Below are 9,634 nucleotides of genomic sequence, written 5' to 3'. Positions count from 1 at the left end.
ATATAAGTATAAATATATGTTGAAACTATATTTTAAATTTATGCATTTTTCAATAGTTATTTTCATTAAAAACTGAAATAAATTCATGTAAAATTATGCCTGCAGCATTGTTTGATTTAAAATACTTTATTTGTTTTCTTAATGACCAAAGATATCACTTCTGAATGGTTAGACTATTGTTCCATAAATTTGTGGAAAGTTTGAAAGTTTTTTAATGATTGAAACATCCTTCATTTTATTAAAAGCAAATGCCATGAGGAAATGAGAAACTTAAAGTTTTGCTTGTAGTTTCCTTGTAATAATTACTATATTTGTAAGCTTTTCTGCTTCGTCCTTGATTAATTGAAGACTTTTGTTGTTTCAACTTTAATGAAGTTTATTTTACAGATATTTAATTATGTCTACTTTTTCATGGTTTCTCATTTATGAGCACAATTATATTGGTTTCTTTATTATAAAGTGCATTTGATTGCATAAAGAGGAAGTTTTAACATAAAAAGTGTTTTAGCTAAGTGTTTCAAGACAAAAGAGTCTGAAATCTGAAAACCTTAAAACGTTTTAATAATTATTTAATTACAATAATTAATGAATAAGTAGTGATTAGAATATAAGTAAGTTAAGCATTTACATAATTTTTTCTAACATAATTTTAAGGAAACGTGTGTGTCTACAATTAACATATATTTTAACCTACTTACTAAACTATTTTGACATCACAATATATGAACTCTTCAGAGCTGAATATAGTATAAAATTCTAATTTTAGAAAGCAAATAATTTTTCTCTTTACTTTCAAAAATGTTAACCTGAACTTTTGAACATTGTGAACTCATTCAACAATAGCTGCAAGCCCGCGATGAAATAATTTTACGTATTAAGCTTATAATCGAAATCAAATAATTGAAAAGTTTAGAATAAAAAGTTCAACCGAAACTATTTAAATTTAGAATGCCCTCAATGTTCTGACTTTAGTATGAAAATATTTTTCATGCATACATACTTTCATTATTCTAAATTTTCTGCTGCGGTATTTTAGTTTTAATAACAAAGGTGGAAACATACGCGAATAATGGTTAGTCGAAAAATTTTATTTAGTTTTCAATTTACTACTACTACTAAGCAATTACTTTTACTTAAATCCTTTTAAAGTTACAACATAAAATTAGTGGTAAATCTAGGTTAAAATGTTAATACCTATATCAGCATTTTTGTTGTTAGTGTAAAATATTTATAGAAATTATTTCCTCCAACCGAGTTAAATATTTTGAACAGTCAAATTTTCCCGCGCATAGTTTAATTTTGTTTTATTTGGTTAAATACGGTGTATTTGAAAATTAAATACATAATTTAATTTAAAAACATAAGTATTCTAGTATTAGTATGTCGAATAGTCTGTGAGGTGGTTATTTTAATCTAATATAAATATTCTAACAGAATTTTACTGCGCTTTTGCACGCTTTAAAAAGTTACTCATACGCAGCGTTGTACGCAATTAATATCAATGATCGAAACAATTAAAATTTATTGGGCACAAATAGTATGTTGAGGATTCTCATTTATAATAATAATTCAATAATTATTACTATACTATAAATATATAATATTAGTTTCACAAAAGTTTGATAAATGTTTTTTTAGCTGATAAATGTTTGAAATCATTAAATTTAGACAAGTGGTGGCAAAAATTATTGTGTAAATTATAGTATATAAGTATATAAACATATATAAATCTAGTTACGGTACTTGCTTGAAAAAGGACAATAAATTGATAATTTAAACATTAAGTTTTACTTTTGCAATGCATATATCAGTAATACTTAGGTTAAGTGCAGTATTAATCTTTTTAGCACTTAAACGTTATTGGTTTTTAGGTCATAAAAATTTAATGTGAAATTATAATTATATAATTTTATATTCTATATTATTTATATATATGATTTATATATGTATTTATATTATATAATTATGTAATACTTAAGTTAAGTGCAGTATTCATCTTTTAAGCACCTAAAGGATATTGAGTTTTAGGTCATAAAAGTTTGATGTCAAATTTTAATTACGAAAAATATGGCAAAACTGTAAAAATCATGCAATTATTAAGTGTGTTTATAATTTAGAACTGTGTTTTCTTCTTATATCAGTTAATAACTATGCCACTTAAAATTGAACTAATTACACATACATATGTTACTAAAATTGCATGTATGAGAAATAGTTCAGCATTTAATTTCTTTATATCTTTATTTGTCATATGAGTTTAGTAGAAATGGCCACTAAGCATTATAATTAAGCTATAAGTACAAGTAATAAATGAAGTTGAAAAGTGCAATTTATTCTTGAATAAAATATTGAAAGTATAGAATAATATAAGCTTGGGCTTAGCTTAGGTATGATGAATGTTGAGATTGTCATAGCTCAGCTGGTCTAAGTGCTTAAAAATATTTAAAATTTTTAGTGAAACCCAAAAATGTTTTTTAAACTTTGTCTTGCAATTGATTATTCTTTGTCAATTAATTTGTATTTGTTTATATAGTTGAACGTCTCTATAATGCACCTCTCTATAGCGGACCTTTCTATAGCGAACCCCTCTGTAGTGATTCTCTCTATAGCGAATCTCTCCATAGCGAACCTCTCTATAGCGAACCTCTCTATAACGAGTTCCTCTCTATAGCGAACCCCTCAAGAAGTTGACCCTTAAGAAGTTGACACCTGTCAGTATAACCATTTAGTATTGGACACAAAGCCATTCGCATAAGCTAAGAAAAATTAATTTAGCTCTCTTAGTGAATTAAACAAGTGCGATCCTAAGTAGGAGAGTCTATGTCTTGCGAAAGTAGGACACTGTAACAGAAGGTGTATTGGTGATTCTTTTTCTTCATTCTCCATGCAATGTCTGCAGTGCAATGAGGTTCTGATATTGAGTCTCATGGGATGAATTAAATATATTTTTAAAATAAATACGTACATAGTTCCCAGTAAAATGCAAAAAAAAGCTCAACAAAACAAAATTTGTTTAATCTCTTATTAACGAAGACCGCTCTATAACGATGTTTTTTACAGACACCAATGACTAGGGTCAGTGGCGGAGCTAGACCAACTCTGGACGTCGACGACATTAGAATTGCGAGGCCCTCTTTATAATCCAGTTGTAAAAGTAAATAAGTTATATTCACTAATATGACAAAGCATGATTGAAAGTTTTATTGCTAATCAAATTAAAATAAATACAAATTAAAATAAATTAAGTTTCCTACTTTTAGCTTCACTCAATTTTTCATAATTTGCGCCAGCTATTTTCGCTTCAGTTTATAGAATTTCAAATGGTATTCTCTCTTGGATCATCATACTTTTCTAGTACGTCTTATTCAATTTTAAATTTGAGAAGCTTCTTTCCGTCGAAGCTATACTGACTGGAACTATGAATTTGAATCTGGTTACTATATAAACATTCGGAAATATTTCGAATTTGGTTAATACCATTATCAAACCAAATTGTTCAAAATATTTATTAAGTGTTTAGAATCCACAGTCGGTATCTTTTTGCGAGGCCCCTGTGGGTGCGAGGCCGTCGGTGGTCGCCGACATCGCTGACGCTTAGCAACGCCACTGGACTTCGTTATAGAGCAATTAGACTGTATTTATATATATTTATCTAAATTATTATATTTATATATTCTTTTTGTATATAGCCTTTGAAAATGATTTATAAATTCTAATTCTATCAATAAATTTCTATTCTTTTCGGCCCTATGCTCCTCCTAGAAGTTAAAGGAGATCTAATATATGTATGTAATTCTATCAATAATATGAATAATGTTCACTTTAATATCGATTATCTGCTAATTCGGAATATAGATTATGCTTCGAAGATGTGGAAACTACTATGTATATTCTTTGTGGCTGTCCAGCTTTAAAAACGCACAGAAGAAACTTGTTTCATATGGAATTTCTGTTACCAGAACAGATTAAGAGCTTTTCTCTAGCTTTAGTACTGGACTTTTTTCACAAAGCTTTAAAGGGCTTTGTGTGATCAACAGTGCAATTGGTACAAAAGGACTCTTTTGGACGTAGTATCGGCTTCTGGGCGTTTTCGCGTTATAGCTTTAATAATAAAAATTTCCACTTTTTACTTTTTCAATTATTACTTAGAATTTATTCTTAAATATTAGATATATGCTAACTGCTTTCTTTTTTTCCTCTTTAATAGTGCAGGCACCCAAATCGAGTTTTGCCTTCGTCCATGTAGCTCTGTTCATTGCTAACCCCCAAGAGCTGCAGCAACTTCGCTCTCATCATAGAAATTTTTAATTAAAAATGCATAAACAATGAAAATTGTTCCATGACGTTTGTTAGTGAAATGAAACATAAATGTCAAGTTTCATGAAAAATAAATATTCACTTAATGAATAAATAAGAATTTCAATTAAAACTATAAAAAATGCAATTTTTATTTGTTTAAAGCAATTCACTTCATTCTACATATCCTTCTCGAGTGTAAACGGTACAGGCCTTAAGTTTCGTACCATAAACTTCCAGAGCATGAAAAAGGAATTGTGTAAACAGATTCTTATGAAGTATTAAGTTTTCCGATGCAATTCTTTTGTGATTTCTTCATTTGCTTGAAGCATGAAGCAAAAAAATACACTTCATTTTTGTAGATTTTCAGTTTTTACTTAAGCAATTCTTCGAAGAATCCAAAAAAAAAGACTGCAAGCAACAATTGCCAAACACACAAGCTCAATGTGCGTGGGTATGTTAAGTAAACTTCTATTGAACTCCTACATTCATATAGCTTATAGATACTCATAGATTGAACTGCATAGATACAAAAACAAAAAAAAAGACTGAAAATATTTTTAAAGTTTTTAAGTGGTTTTTAAAAGTTGCCTTCTGATTTTACTGCCAATAACTGAAATTTTTTTTTCGGTGCTCTTATTCTTTTATTCTTCCTTACTTTGATTGTTGTTATTATTGTTGTTGTGCTTTTCACTGGTAATGTTGTTGTAGTCAAAGTTACTACGCAGATTAATCTTTTAATAATTTATTTGCTACTAACTTTTGCTATGGAAATTATGTTGAAGCAAACAGTGCTTTTCTATCTGCAGCTCCAACGGCTTGAGGAACACAACGCATTTCCTGAGTAGTTTTCGTAGCGCCGCAGTTTTGATAAATCGACTTTTCGCTTTGTTTATTTTCAGAAGCCCAGCTGTGAAATTTTTTTTCCAATTTTTTTGTTTTTTGCTCTAAAAGGATTTGCGAAGTATTAAGACACAAAATTTTAAAAAGGATTTATTAAAAGTTTATTGTAGTGCTTTCAATGTTGGCTTTTTATTTGCATTTGATTGACTATCGACTGCATACATAAATAATTGTAAACTTTTTCCCGGAATTGATTAGGAGGCGTATCCTTCGTAAGCTTATTTGGACGATTTGTAATTATTTATTAATGTGAGGTTAGCACTTGACATAAAGTAGTTGAAAGAAATCTTTTTTAGCAAACTTTGAACTTTCACGAGATAAATATTTAAACTTTTATAGTTGGTAATTTAAAATAACATAATGATTTTCACTACCTACCCTTCTTTTTGCGGGCAAGGTATGTAACACAACGAAACATCCCTACATATCCTTGGATAATGCTTAGTTCTTATGCATTATAGAAAAGATGCATTTCCACAAATAGATCAAACACGAATCCAAAGAATTAAACAACGACATAGAAAAGAATAGAATTCTTTGGATATAACTGAAGTGAAAGCAGTGTAACAGTTAAAATTCTACAGTGACTTTAAAAAGGGCAAGATACAGTAGTTCGATAATGGATATAGTATCCCGGACAGTTAATTAAGTTTGAAACTTTTCTGAAGATAACTTAAGTGAAGGCAGTCCATCAATGACTTTAGAAAATTCATTCGGTTCGCAGTTGTTATCAATAATGGATGCATTGTAACGATCAACTAATGTTTGAACCCATCTAATGACAAGTATCATATTAATTTTATTTACTACCTGCAGTAATAATTATTTACTACTTACTGTTCTAAATACTTATTTAGTGTTAAAAGTGTACAGTACCATATTTTAATCCCACTCATCTTATAAATAGATCAGTTGACATTATTTTATAAAAACTGAAAGAAGTTGTTACAGAGGCGACACTATAGGTAATTTCCAGGACCTGGTTTATTTTTTCGACGTCGTTTCTTAATAGGTATTTGATGGTATTGTTTAGGTATTGATAATATATTTGATGTTTGTTTAGGACGTCATCTTCTACTACTTTTTCTGCTGATTAATAATCATATTGTGACATGGGATTGTTGGAAAGTTATTTATTATAATATATTATCCTCAATAGCAGCTTATATTTCAATAAAGTGTGTGTAAATTTGGAGTAGTTTTTGACTGAAATATCTGCTTTTAACACTACTCTTACTTTTAATTTTATGTCAACTTCTTTGCGACTGTCCGGGTTTTTTTTTGAATCAAGAAAGATAATATGGTGGTAACTGCTGAATTTCTGAACATTCTTTGTAACACTTTAGTTTTGCTTTGGAACGGAATAAACTTGAAGCCTCTTTGCTTGGAATATCTCTTTTCGACACTATTTTCACTTCCAACTTTTTGTAGATTTCTTTTTGACTGTCTGCATTTGGTTTAGATTAAGAAGAATAATGTGATGGGAGTTTTTGACCTCATTTAATATTACAAACTTCTTACTGGGAACGATTTTATAGTCTCTATTTTTAAGATTATAAAAAGACCTTATTAAAACGCATTTAATAGGTTTTGGTTATGAGCAAAACAAAAGAGCTACTATTTCTTCACTATTCCACTTAGTTAATTGTTAACAATAAACGTTTCATTCTTTATTTGAAAAGATGATTGTTTTTCATTTGGTTAAGGTTAATACCGATATAAGAACTTTATTATATTTGTAAATAATTCCTTTCCAAATGCTATTCCGAACTTCATTCCAAAGGCTGAGTGCCTTCTTGACCTGTCTTATCAAGTAGTTTCTCGCTTCTGGATCCATTAAATTCAATTAAATTTTATAAAAGCCCAAAAGAAGAGTTCTTTGAGAGTAAGTGTGCGACAAGATCTTTTTGAAATATTGGAGAAATTTCGGCACACACTTTTAACTCACTCATTTTAAAGCATGAGTGAAATTAAAGAGTGAAATTTTGTTGACATTACGCACTATATTACGCAGCGAATAATCGCATTATTGGGCGTTGGTCAATATATTTTATTATTTTGTATTTTATAAGATTCCATCGTAACAATTCTATCAAAAATTTTTGATTATTTTCTACATTAATCTATATTATCCTATAAATAGTTTTCGTCTAAAATTTTCTTATGTTTTCTTTTAAAAAAATTTGTTAAATTATAAAACTCTAGGTCCTTTTGTTAATGGAAATTTAAGTGTTCAGCTATATATAGGGCATCATTTAAACTTAATAGTATGATACTTAAAACTTAAATGCCTGTATAAATTAAAAGCTATAATAAATTTTTGTAAAATTTTCAGCATACTAAGAATGGTATTTAAATTTACTTCAATTGTAGTAAATGTTTCGACTCTAAGAACTATTATTTCAATATATAAATTTTAAAGTACTTAATTTAAATTATTACTGAACTCATTTGGGATGCTTAATATCACTTAAAATGCACTTTAGCACGCACTTAATAATTAATTTTTAGGAACATACCTCAGCACTTAGTGCTTCTGCAGATAAGCGCAAAAAGTTTCCTTTGGTAACTGGTAAGGTCTTATAGACCTTGCTTAAGAGTGAAGCTAAGGCTACCTATTTTTAGTAACAAAAAGTATAAAAAGTAGCTGAACATTAACAAGAATTATTACTTATGGCAATGGCTAGCATTAGGCGAAGTGCTGTTAACTGTAAGTGTAACTTTGCCGCCCAACGCAAATGAAACAATAAAAACTTAAATGCCAGACCAAATCCAGTTGTGTGAATTATTGTGCCACTAATACGCGCTAAAGAATTTATGGTCGCGCATTTAAATTACATAAAATGTTGTCGAGCGTTCACACCTTCCGGCAGCATAAGCCAGCAGCATAACTAACAACGCAGCAGGAAACTTACTTACACACACACAAAGTTGTAGCTACACGTATACGTTAACTACTTGAACAACAATTACAATTCTAATTAGATTTGCAATTACAATTTTGTGTGCTAAAATATAGCACAGCAACGTAAGAGCATAGAAAATACATATAAATTGTAAATATTAAGACTATGATTATTTGTATTCTTACTCCCACTCCCACTTCCATTTTCCCTTTTCACTTCCACTCTCATTTCTACTGTCACTCACACTTATACTCACACTCATAAGCAAACGTATTAGAATCAAACCAACAACTACTTTTATTTCTTCTCACTCAACTACAACACAACAACTACAATTACAATTACAATTACAACAATGCTCACTAACTTGCGTATTCGCGTCGCTTATAAGCTACAAAGCTGCTTTATGCAATTTAATTAAATTAAGTATATAAAATAATGTTTGTAAATTAACAAATGTGCTTATTCATTACAATTCAGCGCACAAAGCAGTTATCGTACATATATATACCTACACACGCATATACACGCATACACACAATGGTGTACGCATCCTAAAAACAATTCAACAAGAAACTAATTCCACACAAATGCTTTAGTATTAGTGTGAAGAGAAGTCTTGTTAGCCACTACGCTTAAGTAGTCAATATTGTTAACATCTTTTGAGTTGGCTTGGCTTCGGGCTTAAGTTCTTTCGGTGACAGTGGGGTCAGGCAGGCAGTAGCGGGTCAGTTGGTGTGATTAGTTGGTGTGAGCTAATGCGTCATTTATGCTATAATCTGTCTTAAAACATTCAGCTTCAGCTTCACTTGTGGAGTGGACTGATGAGTACAGTTGGTGCACGTACCATTCGTTGGATTGTTCGTTTATATTTCGCAATGTGTCAACACATACGCAACCATTGTAATTGCAATATCACCTCATATAATTTCAATGTTAATGTGCGGTATTTATTATCAGCTAAAGTACAAATTCATTACCGACAAAGTCACACACATGTCCACACATACAGCTTTGCTTTTCATTCGCTTTTAGTTTTATTGTTTGTTGTCATTTCGTTTTAATAAACGTTTTTGTGTATTAGGTTTTGCTTTAAACGTGGCTTCGGGTCAGCAGGAATACATTTTAGTGCGGTTTGCATTACAATAAGCCCGTAGGGTATTAGACGCATCGAGCAGGTATGAATTTAAGTAATTTAATACCTTAAGTAACCAGGCATACGATTTTACTTTGATGGAATACTGGGAACATTTGTTCGGAGATGTGTATTAAGCCAAATGACATTGACAGATTGAAAATGTAATATTCACTGAACTGTCCATAGTATAAAGATACATTTGAAATTTCTACTAAGAGAAATATTAAAAAAATATTCAAAACGATTGAATACAGTATTTAAGTCATATATTGAAAATGTTAAAATATATAAGAAATGCTTAATTAAGTTAGGTTAGGTTAGGTTATGCCGGCGATTCCTAGTGGATCCACTTAGCCCTATTGGCCCATTGTGTTACCGTATATATAGGAAA

General features: G+C 29.9%; 1 protein-coding gene across 1 annotated transcript in view; it reads left to right on the top strand.

Moving 5' to 3' along the window:
• The window catches only part of LOC119666819 (myosin-G heavy chain-like), a 377,427-nt gene that overhangs the window by 146,054 nt on the left and 221,739 nt on the right, over positions 1 to 9,634 (top strand). The gene's annotated exons all lie outside the window — the stretch shown is intronic.

This window comes from Teleopsis dalmanni, chromosome 1 (assembly GCF_002237135.1).
Source record: "Teleopsis dalmanni isolate 2A chromosome 1, ASM223713v2, whole genome shotgun sequence".
Taxonomy (NCBI): domain Eukaryota; kingdom Metazoa; phylum Arthropoda; class Insecta; order Diptera; family Diopsidae; genus Teleopsis; species Teleopsis dalmanni.
Note: the sequence above shows the minus strand (reverse complement) of the source record. Positions and strands in the feature narration are given on the sequence as shown.